Source organism: Gopherus flavomarginatus, unplaced genomic scaffold (assembly GCF_025201925.1).
Source record: "Gopherus flavomarginatus isolate rGopFla2 unplaced genomic scaffold, rGopFla2.mat.asm mat_scaffold_37_arrow_ctg1, whole genome shotgun sequence".
Classification (NCBI taxonomy): Eukaryota; Metazoa; Chordata; order Testudines; family Testudinidae; genus Gopherus; species Gopherus flavomarginatus.
In genome coordinates, this window is record NW_026115070.1 from 90,726 (window position 1) to 112,611 (window position 21,886).

General features: G+C 48.9%; 1 protein-coding gene across 1 annotated transcript in view; it reads right to left on the minus strand.

Annotated features, from left to right (window-relative positions):
* Positions 1–21,886, minus strand: part of LOC127042368 (zinc finger protein 560-like) — a 394,045-nt gene that overhangs the window by 84,415 nt on the left and 287,744 nt on the right. The gene's annotated exons all lie outside the window — the stretch shown is intronic.

Genomic DNA, 21,886 nt, shown 5'->3' on the forward strand with positions numbered 1-21,886 from the left:
AGCTGTGCCACTCTAACCGTGCCATTGTAAAGTGCGCTGTTTGGCCGTCCTTATCGCTGAGAGAGAGCTTCCCCGGCAACAAAGCCAAACTACCTCCAATGAGGGGCAGGAGCTTTGTCACCGGGAGCACAGCTCCACCTATGATGCGCTGTTCACACTGCCGCTTTTCATGGCTCAAATTTTGGCATTCGGGGAGTGTTTTTTCTCACCGCAGAGAGACAAAATTTTTAGCAACAAAAGCCGAAATTAAAAAAACTCCTCTGCAACCTATTTAATTTTACCTTTATACAACCTTTATACTGCCTCCAGTTCTGGTATCCTCATTTGAAAAAGATGTTGTGAAATTGGAGCTAGGGCAGCAAAGAGCCACCAAATGTTCTGAGGGCTGGAGAAAAATGCCTTCCAGTGAGCTATTGAAAGAGCTCAACCTGTTTAGCTTATCAAAAGAAGATTGAAAGGTGATTTCATTGAAATGTTGAAGGGCCTTAATGGAGAGAAAAGATTGGGTATTTACGGGCTCTTGAATGGAGCAGAGAAAGGCATAACAAGACCCAATGGCTGGAAAGTGAAAAGAGACAAATTCATATTACAACTGAGGCACAATAGTCAACAGCGAGGATGATTCACCACAGGAGCAAGCTACCAAGGAAAGTGGTGGATTCACCATCTCCTGATGTCATTTAATGAAGACTAGATGCCTTTCTGGAATGTGTTTGCCCCCAAAGTAGCTGTTATGTCATACAGGAGGCCTGTGATATGCAGGTTAGATGCTCTAATGGTGTCTTCTGACCATGAAGTCGACTAATTTCTGAAAAACTGAGTGTAGCATTGGGAGCAGCGTCTGATGTTTTCCTGTCTAGCCGGCTTGCTGCCTAGAACGAACGCTCCTTGAGTGGGGTGATCCACAGGGAGTAGCTCAAACCTCCAAAGTGCCTGGCCAGGGGCAGGACATTAGCCCAGCAAGGGAGGGGTGTGGCAGTGACATCACAAAGGCCTTTTGCAGGACCTCAGACTATTGGTCAAAGGTGATGGGGAGGTGCTGACCTCACAGAGAGATGCTGACATCAGCCAGGCAGGACAGGGGCGAGGGGCCAGGGAAACCTCAGAGACCTCTGTGGCTTTGCTTCAGCACGTTTCCTTCTCCAGGTCTCTCTTTGAGGACTGAGAGATTATTTGGGGTCATGGACGTGAGCGCCAGGAGGAACCTCTTTCGAGTTTCCTCCTTCCCTTGTAGTGATTTTACTAGAAAACAGCCGTCCCTGTTTAGAAGGTAAGAGCCTCCTGGAGGTTTGAAACCTGTTCAGTCTGATCTATCTGGTGACAAGTGAATTCTAGGCATGGAAAACACGAGCTTGAGGCAGAATTTTAGTGCGCACCTGGGATTTTGTCCCTTAGAATCGCTGGGGACATTAGAGTTTGTCCTTTTTGTTTCACCTCTTCCTCCATCCCTCCCTCCTCTTCTTCTCTTGCTTCTTTTGTCCTTTCTCCTGTTCCCTTCCCAACAACAGGACGGAGGTGTGTGTGTGTGTGTTGCAGGGAAGTCCTCTGCAGCTCCCACTATGGAAGGTCCACCCAAAAATGTGGGACTGAAATAGTGCTCGGGCAGTGATCCCCACCGGTGACCTGGGCCATCCTTTGGGCTCTCTGGTGAGAACCCTCAGCCTCCCGTCCTCCGTCTCTACCCTGATTGGTTGAGCAGGGGGATATTGACAGGGAGGAGACTCAGGTCCTTGTTGTTCTCTTTTAAGATCAAGTAAATAAGTCAGAACCAGTTCTATCTTTGATTAATTTTGCTGCTTCTCTGCATTAATTGTCTCTGAGCAGTTGATGATTCCCTCTAATATTGCAGTTCTCCTCAAATACTTGCTGAATAATTACTGTCACTGTTGTTGGTCTGGGGCTCATCTGAGAGCACAGTATTCAGGTCATTCAATGTCTGAAATTCAAGATCCGATGGTTTGTTTGAAAATCAGGGCTCTTCGGTCCTATTCCCAACACTGCCTCTGACGGGCTGTGTGACCTAAGACAAGTCAATTCTCCTTTCTCAGCCTGAGTTTCTCCCTCTTTCAAGTAGGGATAATAATGATCCGCTCTTACCTACCTCACGGTGGGTGAAGGATGCGGATCCATTTGGGAGTGTCACTAGAAGTAGTGCATAATATGAAGTTTCCCAGATTATGACATAATAGATTAGCTGAAATCATCTATTTTATTTGTATTTTTTTATTTTGAAATTGTTAATAGTAGCAACGACTTAGCTCAGATTGAAGCATCTTATCTAATGGTTGAGATGTAAGTGTCTCCTCTTTGTGTGCGAGGAGACAATTTAACACACTCTGACAAAGAGGAGATGCTTTTGTTTTGCAACAAAATATTTTTGCAAAGATCTTTCATCCCACTTGTTATGATTTTGAGAAACAAACTGGTTTAGTCTAAATGGGATTTTCGGACAGAAACGGTTTGAATGAAATTTTCCCACCATCTCGATTCCTGGGCTCTGGGGTGTTTTCATCTGTTAGAACAGGAGTCAGAACTGGTTCCTTCTCTTTCTGGCTCTGCCATCGCCTTGTTGTGTAGGCCTTGGGTAGGTCACTTCCCTTCTCCCATCTGTCCAATCGGAACAGGAACAGTTCTCAAACTATGGGCAGTTTAGAGCCCAAGTGAGATAAGGGGTATTAAAGCCCTCTGGGAAGGAGAAAGGGGAGTTTCACAGTGTTTAGCACCAAGGAATTCTAAAGTTTGCTAAAATGTCTAGTCTGTGGAAACAAGAAATGGTCGGGGCCAAACTTATTAACCACTGCCTTTTTAAAGCCCATTCAAAGATGTGAGACCTTATCTTTTAGGTACCTGTGGTTCTTTGCCAGCAGCAGAGAAGAGGTTCCTGCCTCCGTTTTTGTGGCCTTAACAAACCAGGTGTTGTGCCCCAGTTCTCGTCTGAGACCCCTGAAAAAGAACATCTTCCCATCCATGAACAAGACAGGACCTATCTTTCAAAGGGGAACAAAAAGACCTCTGGGACTTACAGACTAGCTAGCCTGACTGCCATAGCTGGAGAGATCCTGCAATACATTCTTAAACACTCAGTTTGTCAGCAGCACCTACAGGATGATTTGGTTCTTCTGACTAGTGAGCGTGGAATTGTCAAGAACAAATCATTCCAAACCAATCCTCTTTCCTTCTTTGGCAGGGTTCTGGGCCTGGTAGAGGTGAGTAAACAATAGATGGGATCTAGCTTGGTGTTACTAAGGCTTTCGACACAGTCCCATAGGACATTCTCAGAAGCAAACGAGGGAAATGTAGTCCAGCTGCAATCAGTGTAATGTGGGTGCAGAGCTGGTTGAAAGCCAAGACTCCAGGAGCCCTTCTCCATGTTTAGCTGCCCAACGGGGAGGGTGAACCTAGTGGGTCTGGCAGGGATCAGTCCGGTGTCAGGTACTGTTCTATATTTTCATGAATGATTTGGAAAATGGAGTGGAGAGCATGCTCCTAAAGTTTACAACTGACACCAAGCACTTTGGATCACAGGATTGAAATTCAAAACACCTTTAACAAATTGGAGACTTGGTCTTCTTGAGCCAAACTCCATGGTTAGGGCTCTCTCTCTACACTGGGCTGAAGTAAAACCCCAGAGCCAAGCACTCCTCCTGGGCAGTGAGCTCCGATCTTGAATGGTCAGATGCTGCTTAGCACTGTCAGAGCAGCTTTTGCTGGGGGATTCTCCCAGCACTTTCCAATAGCGGGAAGGTATGAAATCCCCATTTGACTGCTGGGGACAGAGCCCGAGAGTGGGGAGCAACTTGCCCAAAGTCCCCAGAAAAAGGAAAACAACCAGCAGAGGAACCAATAGGAAACCCAGCAATGGAACTCAGGAGTCCTGGGGGTGTGCTGTGGTGACCAGATGTCCCAATTTTATAGGGACAGTCTGAATTTTGGGGTCTTATCTAGGATCCTATTACCCCCCACGCCGTCCCGATTTTTCACACTTGCTGTCTGGTCACCCTAGGGTGTGCACATGTGTGGGTCCCAGCTGCTCCCTGCCCCCCTCATTGAAGCAGATGTGCAGGGTTACTGCCCTGGGAAGTGCAGGGCACCAGTGGATGTGGGGTTGGCTGGAGGTAGGGTCTGGCTTCAGGCAGGGCAAGGGCTGCGTGGCTGGCTGGCTTCAGGCAGGGGGGTGCATCAGGGGTTGGCTGGAGACAGGGCAGGGAGGATGCGGCTGGTGCAGGCAAAGCAGAAGGTGCAGGGCTGGCTGGAGACAGAGGCTGACTGCCGGCAGGGCAGGGCAGGGGGTGCAGGGCTGGCTGCGGGCAGGGCCGGTGCAAGGAAGTTTCATGCCCTAGGCGAAACTTCCACCTTGCACCCTCCCCCCCCCCGCACCCCTGCCCTGAGGCGCCCCACCCGTGGCAGCTCCACCCTCCACCCTGAGGCTCCCCTCTTGTGGCAACTCTCCTGCTCTGCCCTGCGGCACCCTCGTCGCCCGAGCTCACCCCTGCTCCGAGCACGAGCACCCCGAGCACGCCGTGGCCGCTTCACTTCTCCCACCTCCAAGGCTTGCGGCGCCTAAGCCTGCCAGGCAGTCAAGCACCCTCCTCTGAGCCACAGCAGCCCTGACAGTTGACAATAGAGGCACCTTAACCCCTGAGTTCCTTCAATGTGTCCCCCTCGGGGGTCCAGCTCCGATCACCAGATACTCGGGGTATGTCTATACCACCTGCCGAATCGGTGGGCAGCGATCGATCCAGCGGGGGTTGATATATCGCGTCTAGTGTAGATGCAATACATTGAGTGCTCTCCCCTCGCCTGCTGTACTCCAGCTCGGTGAGAGGCGCAGGCAGAGTCTACGGGGAGCTGCAGCAGTCAATTCACCGAGACTGTGACATTATAATTGTTAGGCCTGAATAAAGATATAGCAGACAAAACCAGGTATGCCAACCTGACCAAAGTCAGGCTAACAGAGGTTTGTGGGTAATCCCTGAGTGGAAAACACTGAGAAGCAGCAGCATGTCTCACAAGCGCTGGGAAAAAGTGAGATAAGAGAGAAGCTGCATTCCTGGCATAGTACCAGATGTGCTGTGTTCGGGCAGCTCCTTCGAAGAACTGATAAGAGTCCTAGTTTCCCAGCCTCCTTGTTTTCGCTCCCTGGTTTTGTTCTTTGTTTGTTTTTAACTCCCCTACATTTCTAACTTTAGGCATGCATGTATACTAAAGGTGTCTAGTTTCTAGTTGTTAGAAGAAGGGGGTGGGTTGCTCCAGTGAATAATTTATGACGCTACGGAACTGTCTATATAGGCTTCTACTAAGATGTAGAGAGCAGGCTGGTTCTCTCTGGAGACGAGCTGCTCTCTATTGATGCGTGCACTTGTCAATAAAGAGCTTTTGATCGGACCTTGCTGGTGTTGCCTGTCTCTCTCGCGGTCAGACAACGAACTTTGCCGTCTGGGTTAGAGTCCCTGACATCCTTGGCGACTCCGCCGGGACCCGTCTGACTCTCCGGCGGGGGATCGGACCCTGAGGCAACGCAGCGCGCATCCTCCAGTTTAGAGGAGACTTGCCTGGTGATCTGATCTCTGCGTTGGCGATAAGGCGTGTTCTGTGAACCAGCTGAAACTCTTGGAAATCCAGCAACGTCCACCTACCCATTGAGTAGGGTCCAGGTTGTCGGGGTTAGAGTCACTGACTACTTAGGTCTGGGTTAGAGTCCCAGTCCAGGTCTGGGTTAGAGTCCCAGTCCAGGTTTGCACAGGATCCAAGTTGTCTGGGTTAGAGTCCCAGCCTGGGTTTGAGTCTCAGTCCAGGTGTTCAAGTCCCTGGAGAGGTAAGCGAGCGCTCAACGCGGGGAGGTGGGGGTTAGAGTCCCTTTACCTCGACCCGGGGAGGAGGGGTTAGAGTCCCTTCATGAAGAGGGGTTAGAGTCCCTTCATTAAAATGAGACAAGTTGGCAGTAAGTGCCCGGGGGATGCCCCGTTGTCTCTGATACTTAGAGATTGGAAAGAGATTTCTGAGACAGCTGATCTAGTTAAATTTAAGATGAGAAATCTGTGTTGGATCCAATGGCCATCATTTACCTTTCATTTGTCCCCAACTAGAGACTGGCCGGTGGGTGAAACCTTTTCCACAGATAGGAGGAACTCCTTAAGGGATATTTTGGTTGATCTTAGGCCGAGACAAATGGATTACTTGTTTGTATGGTATAATTATAAACCCATGGAGGGATGGGTAGCTTTTGAAGCTGTTTGTATGGAGAGCTCTTGTAAAAAAATCACCCACCATATGCACCAGAGCCGCACCGGGAGAAGGACAATTTTGTTCCTGTTCTTCCCCGTCTGATGGAGTGCAAGGATTCAAAAGCAGGTTAGGGACAGTTCAGGGACAGAGGAGAATCAAGGGGGAGCTCAGAGTGATGTTCCCTCATCTTCAGAGGAATCAGGCAGCCTCACCCCCTCTGTGCAGCCTCCAGCCAGCCTTTTGCAAACTTGGTCAGGGACTGCTTTTCAAACACCCCCAATATTATAGCAGCCCTTTCTCCTTGCCCTTGTGGACCCCCACTAGGTTACTTAACTCCATGAGAGAGAATGTTTCTGAGACACCTCTGATATTACAAGCCTCATTGAGAACTTATCTGGTTCTACTGGTTGCTGGGGAACATGAGATGGTTTTACCCATACCCTGTTTGCAACTTCAAATTTGTTTAACTGGCAGTGCACTATGCCTCACTTATGAGACAATCCTGAGGCAGTGGAAAGAATGTTCTGCACAATCTTTTTCACTCATGTGCCCACTTGGGCAAATGTAAATCAGTTATTAGATACTCTCATGACAGAAGATGAAAGACAAAAAGTAAAAGAAAAATCTGCAGCTCATTTGAATGCACCTTGGCTAATTACTGACCCTAACTGGAATCCCAATAATCCAGCTCAAAAGACAAAGTTGGATGGATTTTTAAAAGCTGTTTTGAATGGTATTAGAGATGCAGGGGAGGCTACTCCAAATTGGAGCAAGGTGACTGCTTGTGTTCAGCATCCAGATAAGCACCTCTCTGACTTTTGTGCTCGACTGATTTGTGAAGTTAAAAAGCATGGGAATTTAAATCCTGAAACTGATCATGGAAAGGAGATGGTTAAAATGGTTTTCATGTCACAATGTGCAAAGGATATTGCAAAAAGATTTAGAAAGCATCCAGATGGTACGCAAGGGAAAAGTTTGTCTGAAGTAGTTAGCATTGCTACTAGAATGTTTAATGGGAAAGAGAAAAAGAAAGAAAAAGACATAAGGAACGGGTTAATTTAAAAATCATCTTGGCCCCGGGATGGAAGGAGGGGGGTGCTCTGCGTTCAGGGTCAGGAATCGGCGCGGACTGTGCTTGGTGCAGGGAGGGGCTGCTTTCGGCCCCAGCTGGCTGTGAAGGAAAAAATATAGACAGAGGCGAAGCAAAGGAAATACAAGTTACAGAACTGAAATTACATTTGCAAAGCTTAACTGTCCAGTAAGATCCAACAGTGTGCCTTTGTGACCCTGGAGTCGGTGTGGCTTGGTGACACCAAAGAAGCCACAGGCAGCCGACCTGGACTGGAATCTCTGAAAGAGACGCCGCAGGAGATTCCAGGGTGTAAAAGAACAGCCCTCCCAAGAGCAGAAGCATGTTGGAAATTCTGGACAAGCTGTATACAGGATAATCTCCCTTCCACCTCTCCCCCTCCTCTGAACATTATACACAGAAGTGGCCAGTCTGGACGTACGTGTGTAAGTATGAAAGGAGCTTCGGGCTTGGGGCATTAATATTTTCCTGAGTGATGTGAGAGCGTTCCCAACACTCTCCGTTGTTGTTTTATTATTTTATTAATGAAGCTTTAAAATTCAGTTATATGGTGTGTTTTCTTTATCTTCCCCCAACGATCCTGTAGTGTCAGCCTGATCATCTGACATGAGGGATAGATTGGTAACAGAAATTTGTCACAGTTTGGTGAGCAATTAAGAAGGGGGGAGCCCTGCAGAATTTACACCATCTATTTGTTTTACCCTTGTTATTTTGTGTTTGCTTTGCTTGGTACTGTTGGTGTTATATGCTGAGAACTGCATGAGTAAAAGTGAGTCCTAATAGGATAAGGAAACACTATTTGGTTCTGGTTCTGTTCTATTTAACCAGTTACTGTTGTTGTTTTTTTTTCTCTGTTCATTTGGGTGTTAGGAGTGTGGGTGGAACTGAACCTCTTGTTCGTAATTCCTCGGAGTGGAAGCCATGTGTGCGAGACAGCTCTGAGGTTAAATTGAGATCCTTCTGTCCTGTCCCCTGTAGCGGTCAGTGTATAGAAGTGGGAAAGTCTGGCTTAGACTGTAATTCCCTCTGCTCTCTGTGTAATTCTCTTTTCTGTTTAAGTGTCAAACAGATGAATGAGTCTCTGGGTAAACCCTCTAAGAGTAGTCCTTCAAATTATATGTTAAGTAAATGGCCTTTGCCCAATGGGCCATGTGTCTTCGTCTAGGTGGCAAGCCTCATGAAGGAGGACTCGGGTAGTCTTGTGAGTAAGAATGTTTAAGGGAAGAGACCAGGAGGGGTGGGGGGCTAGTTGAGAAGCCCACCCTCCTAGCTAAACTGGTAGTGGAAGAAGTTGGTGCCTATGGAAGGGACGGTTCAGTGAGAAAAGCAGGATCGGGCCCAGGCGGGCAGGCAACAGACAGAGAGATTGGAAAACAGGTTGGAAAACTTTAAGGGTGTAGTGGAAGGAAGGAGTAAGTAAGTGTAAGCATGGGGATTTCAAATACCCAGAACTTACTTGGAATGGTGATTTGAGTTGATAAAAGTGGCTGTTGGGAGACAAGCAAGTGATTTAAGGGAGAGTGAGAAGTTAACTCTGTAGTTGCTGGAGGAAACAGCAGTTGAACTTTGTAAAAATGCTAAAGAGGAAAGTTCTTGGTGTCTTTGAAATGTTTGTAAATAAATTGAGGCAAAGAAATTGTTAATTGCAATCATTTAGAATTTAGTTAAATTAGCTGAAGAATGTATATAGTGCTATGTAATTGAAATTTTATTAGGCTGTAAGGGCACTATAAGTAGTGATGTTTTCTTTCAGTGTTTGAAAGCAAGAGTTAAAAGTAAAAAGCAAGCCAGAAAGCATCTGTATTCATGCAAATTATCTAACTGATAAGGTAGGAGCCACTGAAACCTGGGCTGCCTATGAAACACATAAAATATGGGATAATTCCTCTGTTTTTCCTGAAATCAACAAGGGTATTTGTCTATTTTAAGCAATGATTGTCTGCCCAGAAGGGGTAGACCTCTGTTTTTTTGTCTTTCAGATAATCAGAGAAAACTGATGCCAGCTAAACAGCATTCAACGTACCATGCATTTACTGGCACAATAGAAATTATGTTTTGTGTTCTATGTTCTGTCTTGTGGTGTTTGTCTTGTGGCCGGAATTTTTGTGTTTAATATTTTTATAAAATAATCTAGTTTAAAATCAAACAAAAAGGTTAAATTAAAATGCAGATACTTGTTTTGTTCAACTTGGAATACAAAGTGTTTAGATAAATCAGGAGAATGTGATATACTAAAGTCTAATGCATTTCCTTAAGTAAGGAAAAGAAACTTTATTGGTCAAATTGTTAATTGCAAAAATTGTTGTTAAAATTTGCATACCAACAGTCTTTGAAAGCAAGGACATGAAAAGTTAACCCACTCCCCATATTGTACATGGGATCTTTCTGGCTACCTCAGATTTCTAGCCAGAGGGCTGGGGATGGTGGAAGGCTATTGGACTAGAGGTTGTATTGAGTGAACTCCTCAAAGTGGGTGTGCTTGTCCTGGCTTGTTGCTCGAAAGCTCTGTAATAAGGTTATTTTAGTAAAAGGGTGTGTGTGGCATATATTAAATAATAAGACTAATGTACTGTATAATGACAATGTGTAGGTGTTCATTGTTGGGAAAAAGGTGTATAAGTAAAAAGTGAAAGTTTCCTTTGCAGGTTAAAAGAAGCCAAGAAGGGAAGAAGCACAAAGAACAGAATGAATTAACTGAAAAAATAAAATAAAATAAAATAGCAAGCTCAGGCTATAGATAAGACACTGACTCCATTCAAGGACACTGCTCACAGTTAAGACTTGGTTAACAACCAGGAAAAGGAGGGCTTGAATTTGCCCATGCAGCTATGAGATCTGAAAAACACTGCCAGGCACTAATGAAATGTGTTAAGTTTTTTTTCTCACAGGTAAGGAAGCGCTACCCAAAGACCCTAGCAGCCCTGCCACTCCTTGGAACCAGGAGACGGGATTGATGTAAAGGTCCACCAACGAAAGACTGCCTTGGCTCCATGCTGGAAAGGCCCTTAAGTCCTGATGACTACCAACACCGCTGTGAAGTACCAAAGACTGACTGCTTGGACCCAAGATTCTCACTGCAAAAAGACCCCTCCACATTGGGAGAATTCTCCTACTGATGATTAGCCTATTTCACCTTCTAGCTCCACTGTGCCTTCTGGACAGTAGGGAAAAAGTACAAGGTGAAGTGCTAGTAGCCTCTCCCTTATCCACTGACAGATCTACTGTGCCTTTGAATTTTTCTAGAAAAAGCAAAACCATTACAGGGTGATGTGCTAGTAACCTCTCCCCTATATGATGCTGCACCAAGACTGTTTTGGGAAAGAAGAAGGAACACTCACTCCACTGAAATTGCTAAAGTCCAGGAATTCCTGACTAGAAAGGACATTAAGAACTGACCCCGGTGAAGAAACAAAGAATTGTACACTGGCAGAAAAAATTTGTGGGACCCATGCTTGGGAATGTGGTATTGATTGGATTTTGGGGTTTATTCTACAGGCTGTGCCCTGTGTTGTGGATAAATTCTTCAGCATGTATTGCTCTCTCTAATTGGATTTTAAATAACAAGTACCCGAAGAGTTTGTTCTGCCACTGGAAATTTTACCTGTATTGAAACCATTCCAGTGACAAATAATGTAACCCCCTCCTATGCTATTAATGTCAATGCCTTTTAAAAGTACCTGAAAATAGTTAAATAACAAATGTAATATAGTACTACACCAAGGAAAGATGGTATTAAATATCACTGAGGCTGGGAAGGCATTGCAGTGGGATCTAGTATGTTTGGAGATTCAGAATTTCCTGAATGACCAGCTGATGGCCATTTGGAGTGATCTTGAGTACCAGACTTGGCCCACTGCCCTTACAGACACATCAGGAGTACCATCTGATCTGTGGTCATGGAGATATACTAAAGACTTTCTGGGTGGAAGTGTAAACATTTACAGTGCTCCTTCCAAGCATTTGGACTGGGGGGTGTGGGCTTCCACATACCGAATCCTGACGGGTCCATGGGGAGGATGCACATGGGACTGGATTATTCACCGAAACATCTGGGAAATTAGACCACTTGGTATACCTAACTGATTTATAGTCAGTGCCCCAATCCCTTAGTTGTCAGACAAACAGGATTCCACTCTTTTGTCCGTGCATTCATTCCTGGATTGTGGGTGGCTAAGCTCAAGAGAGCAGTTGTAAATATTTCTGCAGAGCTTGAAAAAACCAGCTAATGCATTAATAGACGCTTTCCAAAAGTTGCAACGAAAGACTGATGAAGTAGCAGAAGTAACTTTGCAAAATAGACGTGTGCTAAATGCCATGAATGCTGAATTAGAGAGGGGCTTGTGCTCGCATTGGGGAAAAATGTTGCTTTGCTGTTAATCACTCTGGCTTAATTGACAAAGATTTACAAGCTATTAAGAATGTTGCTGTTGTTTTCCATGCTATATCTCTTGATCACACTTTTAGTTTTAAGGACCTCCACTCAGACCTTGGGTCATGGTTTACTAGCCTCCCCCGTACAATTGTTAAATGGATATGTGTCCCAAGAGTCCCATTATGGTCCTCTAGGGACAAAGGGGGGATTGTTAGGCCTGAATAAAGATATAGCAGACAAAACCAGGTATGCCAACCTGACCAAAGTCAGGCTAACAGAGGTTTGTGGGTAATCCCTGAGTGGAAAACACTGAGAAGCAGCAGCATGTCTCACAAGCGCTGGGAAAAAGTGAGATAAGAGAGAAGCTGCATTCCTGGCATAGTACCAGATGTGCTGTGTTCGGGCAGCTCCTTCGAAGAACTGATAAGAGTCCTAGTTTCCCAGCCTCCTTGTTTTCGCTCCCTGGTTTTGTTCTTTGTTTGTTTTTAACTCCCCTACATTTCTAACTTTAGGCATGCATGTATACTAAAGGTGTCTAGTTTCTAGTTGTTAGAAGAAGGGGGTGGGTTGCTCCAGTGAATAATTTATGACGCGACGGAACTGTCTACATAGGCTTATACTAAGATGTAAAGAGCAGGCTGGTTCTCTCTGGAGACGAGCTGCTCTCTATTGATGCGTGCACTTGTCAATAAAGAGCTTTTGATCGGACCTTGCTGGTGTTGCCTGTCTCTCTCGCGGTCAGACAACGAACTTTGCCGTCTGGGTTAGAGTCCCTGACATAAGTATAATCTAATATCTCATTGAAAGGTGACAGGGCCAGAAAGAGTTAATTAACTCACCTCACCGACTGACCTGACCCGTGGGTGAACCTTAAAAACTGGTTAACAAGATATGTAAATGAACAGAGCTTTGAAATGCAAGTCTGCAGTGTTAGAGGTAGAAGGGGAGGTGTTTGCTCAGGTCTTGTGATGTCAGCAAACAAGTCTTGTCTATTGCTCTAGTTTTAATTCAAAGAGCAAAAAAAGAATATTAACATTTATGATGATACTTGAGTGAAATAGTATTATTGTCTGTGTCTCTTTGAAGGTTGTGGTAATCTGTATCTGAACTGTTTGATGGATGTACTAATTGCCAGGATGTTTGGAAGAAGAGTTAAGCCTATTGTTTTCTCAGGCTGAAAGGCTGCTGGAAATGTTTAAGAACCTGGGACACGATCCTTCTTCATCTCAGATCTGCTTTGGGTTTCAAGAGGGGGAAACCTTAAGCCACAAGGATTGAGATCCCCAGTCATTGACTGGAGCCACCCTGAATATGGACATTGGATTATAACCTATGGACTATTTCTAAAAGGACTTTTGGCAACTACAAGCTCATCTCTACTTTGTATCTGAACCTCAAAAATTGAATTCAAGTCTATATGTCTATTAATCTTTTAACCAACACTCACTCTCTCTCTTTTCTTTTCTAATAAATTTTAGCTTAGTTAATAAGAATTGGCTATAGCATGTATTTTAGGTAAAATCTAAGTTATAATTGAACCTGGTTATGTGGCTGATCCTTTGGGATCGGAAGAATCTTTTCTTTTATATGATGAAGTAAGATTTTCAGGAATCATCATCATATCTAACAGGTGTGTCTGGACGGAGGCCTGAGGCTGGGTACTTTAAGGGAACTGCGTGGTTTAAACTTCTAAGTAACCAGTGAGGTACTACAGAAGCTGTTTTGTGCTGGCTTGGTAAATCTAAGTATTGAAATAACCAGCAGCGTTTGGGATTTGTCTGCCCTGTTTTGTTTGCAATTCACTCTGATTGAGTGAGCTGAGCTGGCTCCCACGGGCAGCACCGTCACACCTACAGCCAGGCTGCAGAGGTCCGGGGGATCTTAGGGGCCTTGGGGTGCACAGATACCTATGTCCAGGCCATAGCGGTCCCTGGGGGGCTTAGAGAGTTTGGGGGGGACACAGATACCAATCTCCATGCTCTAGGGTCCCATGGGGGCTTAGAGGGTTCGTGGGGGGCACATATTCCTACATCCAGGCTGTAGGGTTACCAGGGGGGCTTAGGAGGTTAGTGGGGGGCAAAGATACCTACGTCCAGGCTGGAGGCATCCTGGGAGTCTTAGGGGATTTGTGGGGGCCAAAGACACCTATGATGTCCAGGCTGTAGGGGTACCAGTGGGTTTTAGGGGTTCGAGTGGGCACAGATACGTATGTCCAGGCTGTATCGTTCCCAGGGGGGGTTAGAGGTTTCGTGAGGGGCACAGATATCTACGTCCAGATTGTAGATGTCCCGGGAGGGGGGGGTTAGGGGGGTTGTGGGAGTGCAAATACCTATGTCCAGGCTGTAGGGGTTCCTGGGGGCTTAGAGGGTTTCTGAGGGGCACATATACCTACGTGCACACTGGAGTGTCGCAAGGGGCTTATGGAGTCTATATGGGGGAACAGATACCAATGTTCTGGCTGTATAGGTCCCTCGGGGGCTTAGGGGGTTTGTGGGGGGCACAGATACCTAAGTTCAGGCTGGAGGGATCTCTGAGTGTCTTAGGTGTTTGGTGGGAGGCACAGATACCTACGTCCAGGCTGCAGGGGTCTCGGAGGGGCTTAGGGTCTGTCACGGAGTGTGGGGGAGTCCGGTCCTGCACCCCTCTTCCTGGGACTCACAGTGACTCTCAGCCAGCCAGTAAAACAGAAGGTTTATTGGACAACAGGAGCGAAGGATACAGCAGAGCTTGGAGGCACAAGCAGGACCCCACAATCAAGTCCTTCTAGGGGTTCAGGAAACTTAGTTCCCAGTTTGGGAATCCCTGAATTCCAACCACCCAGACCAAAACCGAAACTGAACTAACCCAACTCCCTCCAGCTGGCCATTTGCTGTGTCCAGCTTCCCGGGCAAAGGTGCTGACCCCTCCCCCCGCCTAGCTCAGGTTACAGGCTGAGCACGTGTCCGGTCCTAAAGTCACCCCCTGCTCTCCCATCCCCCACACAGACAGTCCCTACTCCATCACAGTAATGCACAGAGCATTTCCCGCATGGAGCAACAGTGACACCATGTGGCCACGCACGGTAACGCACAGAACATTTCCCATATGGAGCAACTGTGACACCGTGTGGCCAGGCAGGGTAATGCACAGAGCATTTCCCTGCATGGAGCAACATTGACGCCTTGTGACCACACCAGCTAATGGACAGAGCATTTCCTGCATGGAGCAACAGTGACACCATGTGGCCATGCAGGGAAATGCCCAGAGCATTTCCTGGATGGAGCAACAGTGATTCCATGTGGCCACGCAGGGTAATGCACAGAGAATTTCTCTCATAGAGGAACAGTGACAACATGTGGCCATGCAGGGTAATGCACAGAGCATCATGCCTATGTAGAGGCTGTAGAGATCCCTGGGGGGCTTAAGGGTCGTGGGGGGCACAGATAGCTACGTCCAGGCTGGAGACATTCTGGTGGGCATTAGGGGCTTCATGAGGGGCACAAATATCTACGTCAGGGCTGGAGAGGTCCCTGGATGGCTTAGGGGGTTGTGGTGAGCATAGGTACATATGTCCAGGCTGCAGGGGTCCCAGAGGGACTTAGGGGGTGTCACGTAGTGTGGTGGAATCTGGCCCTGCACCCCTCTTCCTGGGACACACCGTGACTCAGCCAGCCAGTAAAACAGAAGGTTTTTTTGGCCAACAGGAACGAAGGATACAGCAGGGCTTTTGGGCACAACCAGGACCCCTCAATCGAGTCCTTCTGGGGGTTCAGGAAGCTTAGTTCCCAGTTTGGGATTCCCTGAATTCCAACAACCCAGCTCCAAACCAAAACTGAACTAACTCCCTCCAGCCAGCCCCTTCCTTTATTCAGCTTCCTGGGCAAAGGTGCTGACCCCCTCCCCGCTGCCTAGCTTAAGTTACAGGCTTAGGTCCTGTCCCTCACCTAAAGTCACCCGCTGCTCTCCCATCCCCCACACAGACAGTCCCCACTCCATCACAGTAATGCCCAGAGCATTTCGCGCATGGAGCAACAGTAACACTGTGTGGCCATGCAGGGTAATGCCCAGAGCATTTCCCCCGTGGAGCAACAGTGACACCATGTGGCCACACAGGGTAATGCACAGAGCATTTCCTGCATGGAGCAACAGTGGCACCGTGTGGCCACACAGGGTAATGCACAGAGCATTTCCCGCATGGAGCAACATTGACACCTTGTGACCACACCAGGTAATGGACAGAGCATTTCCTGCATGGAGCAACAGTGACACCATGTGGCCATGCAGGGAAATGCACAGAGCATTTCCTGGATGGAGCAACAGTGATTCCATGTGGCCACGCAGAGTAATGCACAGAGCATTTCTCTCATAGAGGAACAGTGACAACATGTGGCCATGCAGGGTAATGCACAGAGCATCACGCCTATGTAGAGGTTGTAGAGATCCCTGGGGGACTTAGGGGTCATGGAGGGCACAGATAGCTACGTCCAGGCTGGAGACATTCTGGTGGGCATTAGGGGCTTCATGAGGGGCACAAATATCTACGTCAGGGCTGGAGAGGTCCCTGGATGGCTTAGGGGGTTGTGGTGAGCATAGATACATACGTCCATGCTGTAGTGGTCCCTGGGGGTTTAAGGAGTTGGTAAGGGTCACAGAAACCTACGTATGGTCTGGAGGGGTCCCTGGGGGACTTAAGGGTTTGTGGTTGCGCAGATACCTACGTACCGGTTGGAGGGGGCCCTGGGGAGCTTAGGGGGTTTGTGTGGCGTACACATAGCTATAACCAGGCTGGTGGGGGCCCTATGGGTCTTAGAAGGCTGGTGGGGGGCAGAGATACCTATGTAGGGACTGGAGAAGTCCTGGGGAGGGCTTTGGGGGTTCCTGGAAGTCACAAATATCTACGTCCAGGCTGGAGGAGTTCTGGGGGTATTAGGGAGTTGTGCGGGGGCACAGATACCTATATCGAGGCTGTAGGGGTCCTGGGGTTGCTTTGGGGAATTTTGGGGTACAGATACCTACTTCCATGCTGTAGGGGTCGCTGGGAGGATCAGTGGGTTCGTGAGGGTGCACAGATATCTACGTCCGGTCTATAGGGATCCTGGGGGGGGGCTTAGGGGTTTGTAAGGGGCACAGATACATTCATCCAGGCAAGAGGGGTCCTAGGGACCTTAGTGGGTTCATGCTGGGCACAGATACCTGCGTCTAGGCTGGAGGGGTTTTGGGGGTCTTAGGAGGGTTGTGTGGGCACAGATACCTATGTCGATGCTGGAGGGGTCCTGTCATGTCTTAGCGGATTCGTGGGGTCAGAGATACCTACATCTAGGCTGGAGGGGTTCCGGGGGGATTAGGTGTGTTTGGGGGGGGAACAGATACCTACATCCTGATGGTAGGTGGCCCTGGGTAGCTTAGGCGGTTTTTGTCGGTCACAGATACAAACATCCATGCTGTAGGGGTCCCGAGGGACTTTGTGGGGCTCTAGGGGTCACAGATACCTACCTACAGTCTGGAAGGTTCCTGTGGGTATTAAGGGGTGTGTGGGGCATACAGATGCCTACATCTGGGCTTGTGGGTTCCCTGGGGGGCTTAGAGGTTTGTGGAGAGCACAGATACCATTATCCAGGCTAGATGGGTTCTGGTGGGATTAGGGGGTTGTGGGGGGCACAGATACCTATGTAAGCAGAAGCAGGATGAACTCTACCCTCACATCTGGTGGTGAATTATGGCAAGTGTGGAAAAGGATTTCAGGGTCTGATCATGTTTGCATAGACACACTCACCGTGCGTGACACGGCCACGGCAGCCTGGGATGGTTACTTTGGCAGCTATGGTATCCCCAGTTTATTTGTTGTTGGGGTGTGAGATGTGGAGTGTTGTCACCCTGATTGTGTGGATGAGGAACTGTGAAACAGCTTTGAGACAGGGATTCTCACCATCAGTTGAGTGGCACTCACTAGACAAGGGAGTGGGCTCCTTGGGTGAGCTAGAGTCACCAATTGCACTTTTTTTCTTTTAACAGTTGAATAGCAGTGTTGATTTTTTATTCTCTTAAAAGTTGAATTTCTAGGTTCTTGAGCTGAAATCAGTGAAAAGATGTATTAGCTTGTGGGGGACTCTGAAACTGTATTGCAGAACACAGTAGTTGGCAGACAGGAGCAGTTTGTGGGAGTGTCCCACGGAGTGAGGTGAGTCTAGCAGTTTTGGGGGATAGCTGGAGCAGAACACAGGTCGGCTGGCAGAGCAGCTGGTGGACCGAGCTGAGCAGTTTGTGGGGAAGGCAAAAGCAGAATCCCATGGAGAGGCAGAGCAGTCAGCAGTGGACCACATAAGGTGCCCCTTTCTACTCAGGCTGGCAGGGGGAAAAACCCTGCAGATAGACTCTTGAACTCTGGGGTTGCGCAACTGTGGGTGATTTTGGGGTTGCTGGACTCTTGAAACGTTGGAGATATTGGACTTTGGAGCCTTGGGGTGATTTGGGGATTGCTGGACTCATGAGCCCAGGGAAAAGGACACGGCCTAGTTGAGGTGTTTTCCCAATTTAATGCTATGTTGTTTATCTCACGTTATTAAACATTTTCTGCTACACCCAGACTCTGTGCTTGCGAGAGGGGAAGTATTGCCTCTTTGAGGCACCTAGGAGTGCGTATGTAAAATTTTCCCATGTCACTGGGTGGGGGCTCGAGCTGGTTTGCATTACATTGTAGGCAAGGGACCCCTATGTATTGAACCCAGTCCTTGCTGCTATCAGTTCAGCCTGGCAGAAGGGTTCCACCTACGTCCAGGCTCAAGGGGTCCCTGGGGGGCTTAGGGAGTTCGTGGGGGGCACAGATATCTAGGTCCAGGCTGTAGGGGGTCGGGGGGGGGCTCAGGAGTTTGGTGGGGGGCACAGATACCTACGTCCAGGCTGCAGGGGTCCCAGAGGGACTTAGGGGGTGTCACGTAGTGTGGTGGAATCTGGCCCTGCACCCCTCTTCCTGGGACACACAGTGACTCAGCCAGCCAGTAAAACAGAAGGTTTTTTGGCCAACAGGAACGAAGGATACAGCAGGGCTTTTGGACACAACCAGGACCCCTCAATCGAGTCCTTCTGGGGGTTCAGGAAGCTTAGTTCCCAGTTTGGGATTCCCTGAATTCCAACAACCCAGCTCCAAACCAAAACTGAACTAACTCCCTCCAACCAGCCCCTTCCTTTATTCAGCTTCCTGGGCAAAGGTGCTGACCCCCTCCCAGCTGCCTAGCTTAAGTTACAGGCTTAGGTCCTGTCCCTCACCTAAAGTCACCCGCTGCTCTCCCATCCCCCACACAGACAGTCCCCACTCCATCACAGTAATGCCCAGAGCATTTCCCCCGTGGAGCAACAGTGACACCGTGTGGCCACACAGGGTAATGCACAGAGCATTTCCTGCATGGAGCAACAGTGGCACCGTGTGGCCACGCAGGCTAATACACAGAACATTTCCTGCATGGAGCAACAGTGGCACCGTGTGGCCACAGAGGGTAATACACAGAGCATTTCCTGCATGGAGCAACAGTGACACCATGTGGTCACGCAGGGTAATGCACAGAGCATTTCCCCGCATGGAGCAACAGTGACACCATGTGGTCACGCAGGGTAATGCACAGAGCATTTCCCCGCATGGAGCAACAGTGACACCATGTGGTCACGCAGGGTAATGCACAGAGCATTTCCTGCATGGAGCAACAGTGACACCATGTGGTCACGCAGGGTAATGCACAGAGCATTTCCCTGCATGGAAGCAACAGTGACACCTGTGTGGCCACACAGGGTAATGCACAGAGCATTTCCTGCATGGAGCAACAGTGACACCATGTGGCCACACAGGGTAATGCACAGAGCATCGCACCTACGTGGAGGCTGTAGAGATCCCTCGAGGGCTTACGGGGGTTCGTAGGGTCACAGATATCTACATCCAGTATGGGCGGGACCCTGGGAGAGTTAGGGGGGTTGTGAGGGGCATAGGTACTTGCGTCCAGGCTGTAGAGGTCCTGGTGGGGATTAAAGGCTTCCTGGAGGACAGCAATATCTACGTCCAGGCTGAAGGGGTCCCTGGACGCTTAGGGGGTTGTGGTGAGCACCGTGATCCCTGGGGGTATAGGGACTTGGTGAGGGGCACAGATACCTATGTATGTCCTGGAGGGGTCCCTGGGGGGGGCTTAGTGGTACTGTAGGAGACACAGATACCTACGTCCAGGCTATAGGCATTCTGGGGGGGCTTAGGGCTTTGGGGGGGCACAGATACCTACATCCAGGCTGGAGGGGTCCCGGGGGGCTTAGGTGGTTTGTGGGGAGGGGCACAGATATGTACATCCAGGCTGGAGAGGTTCCGGAGAGGATTAGGGGTTTTTGCGGATGGCAGAGATACCTATCTCCATACTCTAGGGGTCCCGGGAGGCTTAGGTTTTTTTGGGAGGCACAGATATCTATGTCCAGGTTGGAGTGGTTCCTGGGGGGTTTAGGGAGTTCCTGGGGGGCACAGATACCTAGGTCCATGCTGTAGGGTTCCCTGGGTGGATTAGGGGTTTTCTGGGTGGCAGAGATACCTACGTCTAGGCTGTAGGGGTCCCTGGGAGGCTTAGGGGGTTTGAGGGGGGCAGAGATACCTACTTCCAGGCAATAGGTCTTCCAGGGGGAATTAGTGTGTTGGGGGGGCACAGATACCTAGGTTTAGGCTGGAGGGTTCCCGGGGAGGGGGCTTACGCCGTTTGTGTTGGGCACAGATATCTGCATCCAGGCTGGAGTGGTCCCTGGGGGGGCTAAAGCGGTTTCTGGTGGGCACAGATAACTACCTCCAGGCTGGAGGGGTTTCTCGGCACTTAGGGGTTGTGGGGGCACAGATACTTCCATCCAGGCTGGAGGGTACCTGGGGGGCTTAGCGGGTTCATGTGGGGCACAGATACCTAAGTCCAGACTGGATGGGTCCAGGGGGGGCTTATGGGGTTCAGGGAGCACAGATGCTTATCTCTAGGCTATAGGGGTCCCTGGTGGGCTTAGGGGGTTTTGGGGGGCCCCAGATACCTAAGTCCATGCTGTAGGCGTCCCTACAGGTGCTTATGGGTTCGTGGGGTGCACAGATACTTATGTCCAGTCTGGAGGGGACAGGGGGGGTTGGGGTTTCATGAGGGGCACAGATACAAACCTCCAGGCTGTAGGAGTCCCAGGGAGGCTGTGGGGGTACAGATACCTACATCTAGTCTGGATGGGTCCTGGGGGTTATAGGGGGGTTTGTGGGGGGCACAGATACCTAGGTACAGGCTGTCGGTGTCCCGAGGAGATTAGGCGGTTCACTGGGGGCTCAGATACATCCAGGCTGGATGTGTCCCGAGGAGCTTAGGGGGTTTGTGGGGTGCTCAGACACCTGTGTCCAGGCTGTAGGGATCCCTGGGAGGTTAGAGGTTCGTGGGTGTCACAGATAGGGACTTCCAGGCTGAAGGGGTCGCTGGGACGTTTAGGGGGTTTGTGGGAGTACAGATACCTACGTCCAGGCTAAAGGGGTAATGGGGGTGCTTAGGGAATCGGGGCGGACACAGATACCTACGTCCAGGGTCTAGGGGTCCCGAGGGGATTGGGGGTTGAGGGGGGAACAGATGCCTACGTCCTAGCTGAAGGGGTCCTGGGTGGTTTAGGAGGTTCGTTGGAGTCACAGATACCTAAGTCCAGGCTGTAGGGGTTCCTGGGGTATTCGGGGATTTCTGGGGGTCACAGATACCTACGTTCAGACTGGAAGGGTTCCAGAGGGCTTAGGAGATTTATAGGGGGACAGATACCAACATCCTGGCTGTAGGGGTTCCCGTGGGGATTAGGTGGTTTATGGGGGGCACAGATTACTCATAGACTCATAGACTCTAGGACTGGAAGGGACCTCGAGAGGTCATCGAGTCCAGTCCCCTGCCCTCATGGCAGGACCAAATACTGTCTAGACCATCCCTAATAGACATTTATCTAACCTACTCTTAAATATCTCCAGAGATGGAGATTCCACAACTTCCCTAGGCAATCTATTCCAGTGTTTAACTACCCTGACAGTTAGGAACTTTTTCCTAATGTCCAACCTAAATCTCCCTTGCTGCAGTTTAAGCCCATTGCTTCTTGTTCTATCATTGGAGGCTAAGGTGAACAAGTTTTCTCCCTCCTCCTGATGACACCTTTTTAGATACCTGAAAACTGCTATCATGTCCCCTCTCAGTCTTCTCTTTTCCAAACTAAAC